Source organism: Equus przewalskii, chromosome 1 (genome assembly GCF_037783145.1).
Source record: "Equus przewalskii isolate Varuska chromosome 1, EquPr2, whole genome shotgun sequence".
NCBI classification, from domain to species: Eukaryota; Metazoa; Chordata; class Mammalia; order Perissodactyla; family Equidae; genus Equus; species Equus przewalskii.
Genome location: NC_091831.1, coordinates 59,731,909 through 59,746,138, shown reverse-complemented (window position 1 = coordinate 59,746,138; position 14,230 = coordinate 59,731,909). Strand labels below are relative to the sequence as shown.

The following is a 14,230-nucleotide window of genomic DNA, read 5'->3' as shown; positions in this document are numbered from 1 at the left end:
GCGTTATCCACCCCAGCCCAGTGCCCAGCCCAGCCTCGAGCTCATGTTTCTGTGGCACTGGGGGTTGACAAGGGGAGCCAGCCTCTCTGCTTGGTTGCCCAGGGACGTTGAGGGGCTCCCGTCCAGCCCCTGCTCCTGCTGAGGGTGGCAGCCAGGTAACCTGGAAGCTTTACATGGTCAGGGGTGCTGGTCCTGGCAAGGCTGGAGATGACAGCCTCAGTGAAGCCTGAGAGTTCACAAGGATCTTAGGCCCCTGGAGTCATCCCACAGGTTTTCAAATACATTTGTGGGGTGAATGCATGTTAATCGTTACCTGTCAGTTTCTTGAATTTTTTCCATTTACAACTACAAATTGGCCAAACAAGGGCACTGCCATTCTTGGGGTCCAGGCAAACATGGGGGCCTCCAGAGCCCCAGCCTGCAGTGGCCCCCGCAGATAGTGCAGGCCATGCTCCTCCAGCCCTGTCAGGCTGTGGACTTTCCAGTTCTCCCCAGCGTGGGAGCCAGCCGTCAGATGGAGGGGACCAATTAAATGCCCGAAGGGGCACTAATAGCCAAAGCCAGCGGAGTGTGACAGCTCTCAGCAGGTGACACCAACACGTCTCTCTCCCCTGGACCTTGGCCCTCCACCACAGGGCCTGGAGGCCCCAGAGGGAGAGGGCAGGCTGAGCTGTGCTGGGGCAAGTGGAGCAACCCCCCACCCCGCGGAGTCCCCTCCCCACGGTGCCCCCCATGCCTCCCCAGCCCTGCCCTTCGCAGGCTCACTTACCAAGTTCTATCAGTGGGAGTCGGTCAGTCAAAGGGTATGGAGACAGAGAAGGAGCCGGAAAGGACGGAGAGGAGGAAGGAACCAGAGAGAGAAGAGGATGAGAACCGAGGTCAGGGTGAGGGAAATGGGCCGAGACGGACCCCAGGAGCACACCCTGCTCCAGAGGAACAGCCCCCTCAGCATCTGACGGGCCACAACCTCTTGGGGTGCCCAGGAGGGTGTGTGTGCGGGCGGTGCACACACGTTCTGGGGGTGGGGAGATCTGTGCAGCCCCACACCCAGAGGAGGGCAGGGACACAGAGGAAGAGACACAAGGGCATGAGGGGTGAGGAGGGGACCAGGGCTCCTGTTTCCCTGAGCTCACTCCGTCCTCACCCAGAGGGAGGTGGGTGGGGGTGGTGCAAGGCTGGAAGGGGAGGGGCCACGTCCCTCTGTCTTACTCCCAGGAGCCTGGACAAAACCCCTGCAGAAAAGGCCCCCTCGTGTTGTCATGTTTTAATTTTCCTCACATAGAAAGCGTTAAAGACTTAGTAAACACAGACATGGAAAGTTTTCACTTAGCTCAAAAGGGCACATGACCGTCTCCCTCTTCCCGTTGCCCCAGCCACTCAAGAGACTTCCCGAGAGGCAGCCACCATACCCCTCCTTGGGTCTCTTTCCCCTGAAGTCCATGCCTGTGTGAGCATTACGTATCTCTGCCTCCCCTCTCTGCACAAACAGTGGCACCTGCACACACTGCTCTGCGTTGGATTTCTTCCCTTAACTGTGTCTCGGAGGCTGTTCTTTGTAGTAACTGTACAAAGAGATGATTAACAACACAGAACCATCTACCAGACACCTATCCTTTGCCAGACACCGTTCAGAATGACCCTCTGTGGTTACTGTGAAATGGCAGGGGCTCCTTGAGGCCACAGACCAGGCCTCGGGCTGTGTAAACCTACACCAGGGCAGGCACGCAGGAGGTGCTCAGGAAGTGATGGGGCTTCTGCAGCTTTTCCTCCCAGGACTCTGTGCGATCCTCTTCCCACGGGCCATGCAGTGGAGAAGAAGGAACACGGTGCCTGGAAACTCCTCCAGAGGAAATGGAGTTCAGAGAGGTTGGGTGAGCAACCCAAGGCTGCACAGGTTGTTGGCAGCAGAGTGAGGCTAAGAGCCCAGGCCCAGCTCCCAGGGGGGTGTCTCCCAGGCCAAGGGAAGCAGAGTCAGGGCCCAATATGGGTGCCCCAGATGGAGCTTAGGTGCAGTACGAGTTACCAGAGCCAGCTAAGATGGTAACACTGAGCACTCCAGTCCCGAATCTAAGAGAACACCAGCAGGGGCGCTGCCTGGAGAAGGGGTGTTCTGGACTGGCTTTAGGAATGAAGACAGGGACAACAGAAGAGCAGAGAAGGGCTTTCAGGTGCAGAAAGTGGCTTTAAACATGGAGTTCTCCATGTGCAGCCTATGTCGGAAACCCCCAGAGGCTGCGTTAAACCAGACTGCTGCCCTCCCGCGGGAGTATCTGATTCAGTAGGTCTGGCCTGGGGCCTGCAAATTTGCATTTCTGAAAGTTCCAGGTGACGCTCCTGTGCTGCTGGTCTGAGACCACCGTTTGAGAACCGCTGGCTGAAGCAAAGGCATGGAGCAGGGAATGAATAATTAATGATGGGGCAGACAAGTGAGCGGATGTGCAGAGGGTCCGTGCAGGGAAGCTGGCGGGATTGCGGGGATAGTGGGAGGCTCTGTGGTCTCCTGACTCCCACCGCAGGCACCATCGCGAGGGCTTCAGCATCATTTTTGTGAGCAATGGGGAGCCACGCTAAGCTCTGGAGCAGAGGAATACTGGGGTCAAAAGAGGAAGGTGAACTTGGCAGCCACGTGTGAGTCACCCCAGTGCAGCCCTCCTCATCTGGCTACACAGCAGAATTGCCAGTGGAGCACTAAAATAATACAGACGCCCAGGGCCACTATCTGCATCTCGCGGGGTGGGGCCCAGGCAGCTGCATCTTTTCAATGCTCCCAGGGAGGCATGTTGCACAGCCAGGGCTGGAAAGACATCAGCTGGGGCAGGAAGAGCAGCTCGGCGGCATCCACAGGGGTCCAGAAGGGGCGAGCAGGGAGAGGCAGAGTGGTACTTCTCCACCGGGCCACACGTCAAAATCACCCAGGGAGCTTTAAATATCCTCATGCCGGGGTCATACCCCAGACCAAGGGAGTGAGACGTGGGGCTGAGGATGAGTGAGGGACTGAAGAGATGGATGCCTGAGCTCAGTGCATATTCAGGCCTGGTACCTGGTGAGGCAGGAGCACTGCGTTTTCTGCCCCTTCAGGCCATGTCTCTGGGTTTCAACCAAGGAGGTCTGCTCCCCTCTCCTTGATCTGCGGCCAGGGGCTGGAAGTTCACTCAGGTCTGACACTGTAGTTGTCAGGACCCCGTGTACAGCTGTCCTGAGACTCCAGGGCCATCTTCTGGCCAAGTCCCCTCAAGTGCTCAGCCTGCCCCTTTCAGGACCTGCCCAGAACACCAATGCCTGCTGCAATTTGGCCTGTGATTGTCAGCCCCTCGGGATGTGTGTGTGCACGAGAGTGATGTTCACCCAGCTCACTCTAAGTTGGGGCAAAACCCCTATTAATGGCAGCCCTTGGCGGGAGCCTTATATAACAGCTTCCATTTATCAAGGCCCAGCTGTGTGCTTCACACACTTAACCCAGAATCTTCAGGACAGCCCAACATCAGCATCAGTCCACCCTGTACAGAGAAGGAACCTGAGGCCAGAGAGTAACTTGTTCAATCTGCACAGCTGCCGGGAAGGGATTCCAACTCAGATCTGCTCTGACTCCTTTGGAAGCTAAGCTCTTAACCACTCAGCTCTCCTGGCCTCTCTCATGCCCTTCCCACTACAGCACACTGCTCCCAGTGCATGCAAAGCACTGGCCAAGGAGAGCACTGGCAACCCGCCCCCATTCTCCAAAGGGCAGGAGCGAGGCCCACGGCCCAGGTAAGTCCCAAGGTAAGGGAGCAAGGCAGAGAGGAGCGAAGGCCGGGCAGGTGGAGGGTGCAGCTGCTTCGTGGGACTGGGCGGGGGGCGGAGGGAGAGGGAGGCAGGAGGGCCTCTTGGAGCAGTCGAGGGGCAATTTTGTTGGGAAGGGAGATAAAGAGGAACATCAAAAGGAGTCCCAGAGAGTGTGGAGAGGAGCCCGGTGGATTAAATTCTCTTCCAGCTGGGAGAGGCGATGAGAAGGCTGATAGCCAGCAGCCTCGGGTGCCAGAGCCGGAGCCAGAGCTGCAGTGCCCATCCTCCCCACACTGGGCTGGGGAGCTGGCGGCTGCGACAGTTCGGCTTTATTTGTTTATCGGGAGGGGGAAGGACACATGAAATCACTTCTCTTCCCGCGGTCCCCACCCTGCGCAGCAGGCCTGCCTTGCTCCTGGTGATTGAAGTCTTCCTACTCCCCACGGAGGGCAGTGCGCCAGCCTCCGGCCTGTGTTATCAGCAGCTGCCAGAAGGGGCTGCCGCCACTCCCCGAAACCTTGCCCCCTCCCCACCCCACTGCTGGAAGTGGAGGGGTGGCCTTGAGAGCAGTCAGAGCAGGCACTGTCTGGCAAGGTCGCTCCTGGTCTCTGCAGCTCCCACAGCCAGCAGAGCCAAGGCCACCCCAGCAGTCACCTGGCTCCAAGTTGAGGCAATGCTGTTTTTCAACTATTCATTGAGAGTTTATACGTGCTGGCCCCTCTGCAAACATCAGCTACTGGACGCTCACCACGCCCCTGGGAGGGCACCGGGTGGCATTCCCATTATTTAACAGCTGCCACACAGGGCCCTTCCCTCCTCTGGGAGACGTGGACTCAGGAGGGCACCTGTTGTGGGCTCGCATGGGGGCGTCCCGGGTCCCCTCACAGCCTGTGCCTGACTTCTCTGAGGATGGCTTCTCTGAGGATGGCTTGACTGCTCCCAAGGCCACGCCTGCTGTGCGGGGTGGGGATGGGCTGGGACGAAAAGTGATTTCATGTGTCCTTCCCCCTCCCAACCAGGCTCTTGCCTGGTTCTCTCCACCCTGAGGCCCCTCACTGCTGATGGTGCCACCACTTCGCTCCTTGGAGATGCTCATCTCTCCGCCATTGGTCAGGGTAGCCACTGGGTTGGTGACCCAGTGGTGTGATGCAGAGGAGAGGGCAGAACGCAGGGCTGAGAACCGGCTCTGTCACTTCCTAGCTGCGTGAGCTTGGACAACTCACGTCCACTCCTGGAGCCTCAGTTTCTTCATCCGTGAAGTGGGGAGAAGAGGCATGCCCACAGGATGAAGAAGCAGTGCCGTCTCTTTGTCCCACCATGTTTTGGTGGGTGACGTGAATTGTGTTTTCTTGCCTAAGACAGGAGGTTCCCTGATGACAGGAGTCTTCTGTGCTTTTTTCCTTTGTACTCTAAATGCTAGGGGACCCTCACCCCACCCTGTGAAGTACGATGTGCTCTGGAGAGGATCTTAGTTCCCTTCACTAGAAGAGGAAAGACCAGGGTCATGGGAATGCAGGGCTGGCTGGAGAAGGGCCGCAAGGACGAAGGCGGTCTTTACGTTGGGGGTGGTGGGACTGTACCGTGTTGTGAATCAAGACAGACAAGGGCCAGGGTCCTCAGGAGGCACCCAGAGAGCTCTGGGGCTGGAGGGCAGCCTTAGCCCAAGCTGAGAACAGGGCTGGGGACCTGGAGTGCAGAGATGGGCCCCTAGAGTCAGTGCCACCCTCACAGAAGCCCCGGCCAGAACTTAGCCCTGCCACGGAAGAGCCCGGTGACCAGTGAGTCCAGGGTGCAAGGCCCCAAGTGGTGGCTAAAAGCACAGCCTTTGGAGTTGGGCCAGACTCCAGACTCAGTCCTGCCTTTCAGCCGTGTGACTTTGCACAAACAATTTTGCCTCCTTGAGCCTCAAATTCCTCATCTGTAAAATGGGAAGGATGAGGCTAGCTGACAGGGCTATGTGGGTGAGCTGCGGAATCTTGGTAATGGGCCTGGGATGGAGTAAGTGCCCAATAAGGGAGAGTTACTATTATTGTTCTAGGGGAGGAGGTACCCCTGGGGAGGGGCTGATTCCTAGACCTGGGGCAGGCAGAGAAGGGCAAAGGCCTGGATGCGTGCAGGGGTGAGGGGACCCCCCATCCTGGGCAGAGGGCCGTAGGTCTCCCTCCTTCCTCCACTGCGCTCTGTTGGTCTAATCCATGCTATTGAGCGGCAGAAAATCAAAGTCCACTGAAGATGTGTTCTTTATCTCTCCTTTGTCCATCCTTCCACCTAATTAACCCCAATCAGACACGCCAAAGTGAACCTTGGCAGGAGGCTGGCCTCTCCTCACCCCCTTCACCCCAAAGCTTGCTGCTTCTCCCTCCAGCCCCCTCACCTAAGGGGGCATCCGTTTCTCTTGTCCTGCCTGCATCCCTGGGGCAGCTGTCCTGTGCGCACTGCACGAGGCTGTCCACCGTGAAGTCAGGGAGTCCGAGGGCAATGGGAAGGAGCCCTGTGGCCATCACTGCCTCCATCCCCTAACTCTGTCTCAACCCCCAGGGACCTTCAAGTTCCAGAGTCTTGGAGAACTGATGCCTCCCCTGCAGTTCCCAAGTGAAGGACCACCTTCTTTCTCCTCGTGTTCCCCCATCTCTTGCTGCTCCTGGGCACAGAGTCCCAACTCCAGGGACCCAGCAAAGCCCATATCACAGAGTTGGTAGCTCAGCCCTGCTGTCTCTTTCTCTTCTGCAATCCAGGCTTGTCTGGCAGAGCCTCAGTTTCTCCACCCTGGAAGTGGGCCACCACCCAGGCCTCCATCACGATGAAGGATGCTGCCCTCCATTTCAGGCTCTCAGCCCACCTATACCCGCTCCCCAAGCTCCTGTGCTTTGGGCCCTTGAGCAGCATGAGCAGGAACTGGTGTTCTCTGCATCTGCCCTTAATCGCTGTGTGACTGGGGCAGGTCATTTTTTCTCTCTGGACCTCAGTTTCCTGATCTGCAAAATGGGAAGCATGGACTGGGTGATCCTCCAAGGACCCATGAACACTCGCTGTGCTCTTTCAAATGCTTTCCACTCCTCCCCTCAAGATTGCTCTCACTTCCTCCCCTCCTCCCTCCTTGCCTCTGTTACTCCTTTCTCTTCTCTCTGATCTTCTCTTTGTTTCCTCTCTTCCCTCTCCTCTGCCTCTCTTTCTTCCATGTCTCTCCTTGCCTTCTTCCTCTTTCCCCCTCACCTTTCTCTTTTCCATTTTCCTCTCTCCTTTACCTCCTCCCTCCATCTCTCTTCCTCTCTCCTCCTCTCCTGTCACCTGTCATCCTTCCTCTGTTTCCCTCTTTCCTTCCCCCTCCTCCATCCCTTTCTGCCAGACTCCCCCTCCCCCCATGTTATCTGTTGAATTCCACACACGCCTGCACAGACGGGATCAATCCGACGCTGCCTTGCCTTCAGCTTATCTCTGCTCCAAATGATTGATTTTCCCTCTTTAAGAGTAATTTGCTGGTGAATTCCATGTATTGCAAAAACCCCTGTGAAATCTAATTCAATCCGATTGGCAGCTGGCACTTTGGGGAAAGAATACTAGAAGCTGTCAATTTCATAGTGCAGACGTGTGTATTATGCGTTTACAGAAGAGGGTGCGAGTGAGCAGGTGCTCCTCACCTGCACGTGCACACAGACACTCCCCGCCCCCCCCCCCATCAGGAGGGATCTTGTCGGCCCTGCAGCCAGCCCCAGCTCTTCTGGAAAACGAATTATAATGTGCATTGGGTACTTGCATCAAGGTAAATGAGGGACAGGTGCTTTCAAATTCTGTTTTCCTAATTTGTAGCCCATCACCCTAGTGCACTATGGGAGTCTCACACTTCCAAAGCCCAGCTACACCTGACCACTTGTCTCCCTCCTACCCCCCTCCCCCCATCCCCTCCTGTTCCTGGGCACAGAGTCCCACCTCCAGGGACCCAGCAAAGCCCATAACACACGGTGGTAGCTCAGTCCTGCCGTCTCTTTCTCTTCTGTATTCCAGGATTGTCTGGCTCAGAGCCTCAGTTTCTCCAGCCTGGGACTGGGCCACCTCTCAGCTTGAATCAGAGATGATGTGGCACTGCCCCTAGTTGACCAGCTGTCCCAGTTTGCCTGGAACCTAGAGGGTTCCCGGGATGTGAGACTTAAAGTGTTAAAACCTGGGCAGTCACGGGCAAACCAGGATAGTAGGTCCCCAAAGCGATGTGGTGTGTCTAAGAGCCCAGCGCAGGTTAATTGGCATCACTGCCCAGGTGTGGAGGTCATGCACTTGGTGTGGAAAACAAGGAGTCTAAGCATCTAGCTCCAGCCACACCAGCCCCAGTGTCCTACAGTGCTCCCCAAAGGCCACGCTGACTTCAGAGGCTCCAGCCCCCATACAGCTCATACATAGGTGCTGGCCCTTACCAGTGAGGACAGGCACACAGCTGACCAGCGGCTCTTGCTCAGCCCTGGTGACCACTGCTCTGGGTGGGTCCCATCTGGGGGTCATAGGTGCCACCTGTGTCCACCAGATACAGCAAAGCTAATTGTATCCACCCCCAGAGTTGAAACCAGCCACTCTGGCCTCATTTCTATGCCGCAAATAGGCATTTCTGGTGGGATCCAAATCTTTGGGCTGCCCTGGGCCTCTAGGGACCAGACCAATCAGCCAATGAGTACTTACTGAAACAAAGGAGCTTTACAGGGGACTGGCCAGGAGGGCTAGGCTCCCCTTAATAGTGCCTGTGGGCCTGGCCAAAGGGTAAGCTTTATGTGGAAGGCCCAGGGGTCACAAGGACCTTTCCAGGCCCAGACATACAGGGAGTGCTGCCACAGGTCACCTGGACGGTGAATTATGAGGCTAGAGCTCTTAATTCCAGGACAATATGCTCCACCCCCCACCCACCAAGATCCCAAGGGAGCCAGACCACGTCCCCCTCCTCCTTCCCTTTCTCCCCGCCACCTCAAGTGAGAAGCTTAACTATTCCTTCCTCATGGCCCTGTCTTGCAAACCGGGTGCACCTCCCGGCACAGGTGGCCTCCTCTGTGACATCAAAGTCTGCTATTCTGATCACAATCTGCCTTCTTGGACCTGACCCCTAGACCTGGCTTCAATCCCCTCCCCCACTCCACCAGCAAACCCTACCCTGGAGAACTGGTTGGAGTTGGGGCATGGGCTAAAACGGGTGTAAGTGTTCTCAGAGGTGCAGGGAGGAGAGTCCAAAATGCAGGCAAAAAGGGTGCGCATCCCAGGCTGCCCAAAGCCCAGAACTGCCGGCCCCTCTCCCTGGAGCCCTTCCAGGATGACCACGTGGCCTGAGGGGCAGGGCAGGGCAGGAGGAGGTGAGGGGGCGTCCAGCCCTCTACTTTGCATTCTAGGGGTCTGGAAGGGAGCAGGCAGGCGCAGAGGCAGGGCAGGGGCTGGCGCCTTGTCCTGAGTGGCTGCCTGGCTCTGACTATTTACCATGCTAAAACTATTTCCCTGTTCCCACAGAGAGAGAAATGTGCGGCAAGGCAAAGAAATCTAAACGCCTTATGGAAATCAGGAGGGGGACACGGCCTGCTGTGAATCACACCATTTTATATTCCTCTGCCTCTCTAACAGCGAGACCATCTTCCCCAGGCCTCTGGGTGGCAGGGAGGGGCTGAGAGGGCTGGCTGGAGGGGGCAGGAGAGGAGGAGAGAGCCCTGGAGCTGACAGGCGTTGTGACCTGGGGCATACAGTCTCCCGTCTCTGGGCTGCCTTTCAAAATGAAGAATCCCATTGCCTCAGGAGGCCCCAAGGGCAGAGCTCAGGACTATTTAGAGGCCATAAACCTGGGTGTCCTGGGATCCTGGGAGCCAAGAGAGTGTGTGACTTGATCTCCCTCCCCCCATGGCCCTCTGCCAAGTGGAGCTGCCCAGCCTTGGGTCCCCTTCCCCATGAACAGAGGCACACAAATGCCCTAAGGTGTACATCCCTTGGCTGGGACAGGATGCTGGGCTCCAGGCAGATGGGTGACCACACCTGGTGACAACCCCATGTGTCACTCAGCTGCCCCTGGGCATCCTGAAGTCAAACCTGGGGCACAGCTGCCCAGGCATGCAAAAAGCCCCTCCCACTTGACACATACCATGTCTTCCAAGGCACACATGCGTTGGCCACACAATAACTATGGTTGTTTGGACAAAGGAACAAACACATGAATGAATGGGCTGCCTGTGTATTTATCTGTGAATGCGTGGGTGTGAGAAAACATCAGAGAGGAGAGAGAGATAGAGAGGGAGGAAGGTGGGAAGGAGAGCAAGAGAGAAATGATCAGATTTAAAGAGACACTAAGAGAGAAATAGAGACTCGGAGAGACAGCAGCGTGGGTGGGTGGAGGGCATTCAGATGGGGAACTAAGCTGAGGGAAAGATGAGACCAGGAAGGCCGGGCCACGGCCCAGCAGGCTGGTGGCAGATGCAGCAGCTCCCATCTCCTTTTCGGGCTCCTAGCCTGCCCTTTTGAGCTTCTCACTCCCACCACTGGGACGCTACCCCAGCCTCATCCCAACCCCTGCCTTTCCCCAGACCCCACAGCCAGTCCCTGCCCATTCTGTTGTGTGCCTTCACCCTCAGTCACTCTCCTCGTTCTCCTTGTGTCCAGATAAAAACACAGCTCTGAGGATATCACTCATGCTCAAGACCCGTCGATGGCTCTCGACTGCCTGCTGAATTAGGTTCAAACTCACCATGGCATTCAAGGCCCTCCAGCCTATCTTTTTGGCTTTATAGGAGGGTGTGTGTTACATATTTGCTGAATTAAATGACAGTGGAGAGAAGGATGGTGATCTGAGTCTAAAACTCTACCAGTGGTGCTATTTGTGCTAGACCTTTCACTTCATATTTTTTGGGGGGCAGTCTTTAATAATTTATAATTAACATGCAGTGAAATTGACATTTTTGGGTATACAGTTCTATGAATTTTACCACATGTATAGATTTATGTTACCCCCATCACAACCAGGATATAGAAAGTTCCATATCCCCCTCTCACCCCAAAACTCCCTGTGCTATCTGGTTCCAGCCCCCCTCTCCTGCTCCTAAGCCCTGGTAACCACTGACCGGCTCTCCGTCACTGTAGTTTTGCCTTTTTGAGAATGTCATGGGAACACGCAGGATGCAGCCTTTGAGACTGGCTGCTTTCACTCCGCCTTATGCCTTTGAGATAGAACGAGTTAGCTTATCTGCATGGACCGCAGAGGTGGAGGGAAAGTCCTGCATCCCTCTGCGGGGTGAGCCATCAGTGCTCCGGGGGAGGGCTTTGAAGGCAGTGGGAGAAGAGGGTCAAGTGGATTAAAAAAAAAAAAAAGCTGGATAGGCCAGCTCTGTAAATGTTAGCGGATTTGGACATTCCCTAATGAGGGCAATTAAGAGTCATTATGCTGAAAACAGAAAAGTAAACACAGACACGTATGCTAATTAGTACTGCTGACGGATGTTAGGAAGGGCTGCCTCCTCTCTCTTCTGGGTCCTGCCCCTTCTCCTGCCTCTTAAGGCCCCCTTCCTCCCACTGCCTTGGTCACTCTCCTGTCCTTCAGTGCTCCCTCTCAGCTCCCTCCTCCCTCAGAGGCGGCTCCATCTCAGTCATCTTTGCTGGTTCATCCTCCTCTCCCCTAACGTGACCAGTGGGGTGCCCTGGGCTGCTCAGCCCCCAGCACTCCTCTGGGCCCTACCCACACCGTTTCCTAGGTGAGCCCACTAGACCCTTTGCTTTCAACACAATCCAGATGCTGGTGACGCTTACATTTCCATCTCTAGCCGGGACCCACACAGTGGTGGCTGGAGCCACCTTGGCTCCTGGAGGCTTCCAAGAGCCAACGGTTAGGGTTCCAGGGTCTAGGAGAGCCAGCTGGGGTCACAGTGGTAGGTGAGATCAGCCATGGCAGGAGTATTCACACCACAGAGATCACTAAACGCTGCAAACGAGGGTCCCCCACTCTGGAGCCGCTTGTTGATTTACCAGCATACCCCCTCGGCCTTCTGGGAATGTCCATTTGGATGTGTAGCAAGCACGTCAAATGGAACATGTTGAAAGTTTACCTGCGGATTCCACCTTCCCCTCCCCAAATCGACCTCTTCACCATCTCAGGGAGCAGGAATTCCATTTTTCTAACTGCTCAGGTCAAAGAGCTCGGGCAGCCCTTCTCAGCACGGCTCACCACACACGCGAGCACAGCAGCACGTCCTGCTGAGTCTCCCCTCTGACAGGCCCCCGAGCTGTCGGCTTCTCCCTCCTCACAGCATCTCCCTGGCCACTTACTGCGCTCACCTCCTGGCAATGGCTCTGTCCTGTATTCTCTACTGTATTCACCTCAGGCAGCCAGAGCATCCTTTAAAAAATTTTTTTGAGATAAAATTCACCATTTTAGCCATCTTAAAGTGTACAATTCAGTGGTTTTTAGTATACTCACACTGTTGTGAAACTAGCACCTCTGTCTAGTTATAAAATATTTTCATCATTCCAAAAGGACCTTGGCAGTTGTGTTCACTTACGAGCAGAACCTGGATTAGCACCCGGCACACAGTGGGTGCTCAACAAAGATTTGTTCAATAAACAAACTAACGAATTGATGCCCACCTTGCACTCAGTGTAGGGTCCCCCAGGCTGCTGGGCACCTGCTGCCCCGCGAGCTCCACTGGCCTCTGTGTGGCCTTTGCCTGCTCTGTGAACTTACAGAGGTTTCCTCGCTGAGCCCTGTTTTGCCCACGTGGGACAAGCAGAGATACCATCTGCCTGTTTGGCACTGGACTCAGGGCACCTGTCAGGATGGAGGGCAGGAAAACCCGCTCTTCTCTGTCCTGATCAGCCTTCTAACCAGGGGCTTGAATGCATAACAACTTGATTTTGAAAATCCCTTCTCATCCTCAATTCCTTTTTCAAATTGAATGGGTAACAGATGGAGAAACTGAGGCCTGGAGAGGGAGAAGGGAGCGTCTGCCCTATGCCTTCATGGACAGAGTGACAACACAGACAGGACATCTCACCTTGCCATGAAATGCCTCCCGCCCCGCCCCACCCACCCCTGCACCGTTCTCCCCTTCCAGGGGTCAGAGTCCATAGGAGCCATGGAGAGCAGGCCCTGGGGACGAGGCGCCGTGCCCTCCCTGTGGCCCCCACCACCCAGCACGGCTCTGTAGGGCCTGTTACTTGTTGACTAGGATGTCTCACAGCCATGGTCACGGAGATGGGCTAACACCCAGGCACACCTCCCAGCTGAGCTGTGCGGACCCCTACCCTTCGAGAGAGGGGATTAACAAGACACACCATCTATTGCTGTCAGCGGCGTGACAGGGGGTGTGGGAGGAAGAAACCACGTTCTGGGAGGAGCGTCCGTGGGTGTGAACCAGCCAGGAGGCGATGGAGAGAGGAAGAGGGGTGGAGCACGAAGTTTGTTAGTTCTGCTTCTGATCCCAGTGGGGGCTCTTCAGGAAGCCCAGCCGCTGCTTTTGGGGAGCGGGACTCCCAGAATAAAATGCTTCCCACACCTTCGCATCCATGCCAGTCCTGCTAATGAGCAAGGGTGGTGGTGGGTGTGGGCAAGGAGACCACCCCCAGGGAGGTGGGCAAAGGGGAGCAATCCTCAAATCCAACAGGAGAGATGACCTCCAGCTGCTGGAGGGGACTCGGGCCAGGCACTGGGGCGGGGAGGGGGTGAGGAATGGGCACTGGTGCCATAGCTGCCAAACAGGCCCTGCCTGCTTCACACCCGCCAGGGCTTGGGGCCGTGTAAAGAGCATGCTAATTAGATTTACGGATGAGACTAAATTAGGAGGTGTCTGAAGCACCCGAGGACACCCTCTGGTTCTCAGGGAGGTTGGAGCTTAGCATGCTGGGAAGAATCACACCACGGGATGCAGCCACGCACAGAAAAATCCTAATAATCATCGTCGTCGTAATAAGAGCCTTGGCGAAGGCAACTGGGGAGAAATTAATGGGAAAAGCGCAGACGGGGCTGCCCTGCTCCCCCTGGCTTCCCTTCTACAGTGGCTTTGCTCTGAAGTCAACAGATATTTTCCTGGAGAGTCTAATCTTGGGGGAGGAACCCTAGAAATGTGAGCTGAAGCTGTGACACAACAGAGGTCTTGCAAACAGACCCCTGCCCACTGCCAGGGCAGAGGGCGGGGGAGCGGAGGTGCAGAGCACCACGGATTCCAGGTACCAGCTGTGTTGACACTGCTTTGGGTGGACACTTAACCTCTGCTATGCAACAGAGTCACCAGAAGACATTTTAGAAATAGGAGCAGCCAGAATAGACACCTTGGCCTGAGGAATGGGGAACGAGGTGAAGACAATGCTGACCTCCACTTCTCCACATGCCTCGCCTTGGTTGCTCCCTGTACCAGAGCCCTCACCCCCTACCTCCTCTCAGCTTTACTTCACTGATGAAATCACAAGCTGGGTGACAGGTACAGCATGTCAGAGGCGTTTATACCTCCGGAGGGATTCTGTGGGAGGTGGGCAA

General features: G+C 55.9%; 1 protein-coding gene across 1 annotated transcript in view; it reads right to left on the bottom strand.

The window, feature by feature from the left end:
- LOC139074484 (cadherin-23-like) overlaps positions 1 to 14,230 on the bottom strand; it is a 316,069-nt gene that overhangs the window by 89,301 nt on the left and 212,538 nt on the right. The window lies entirely within an intron of this gene.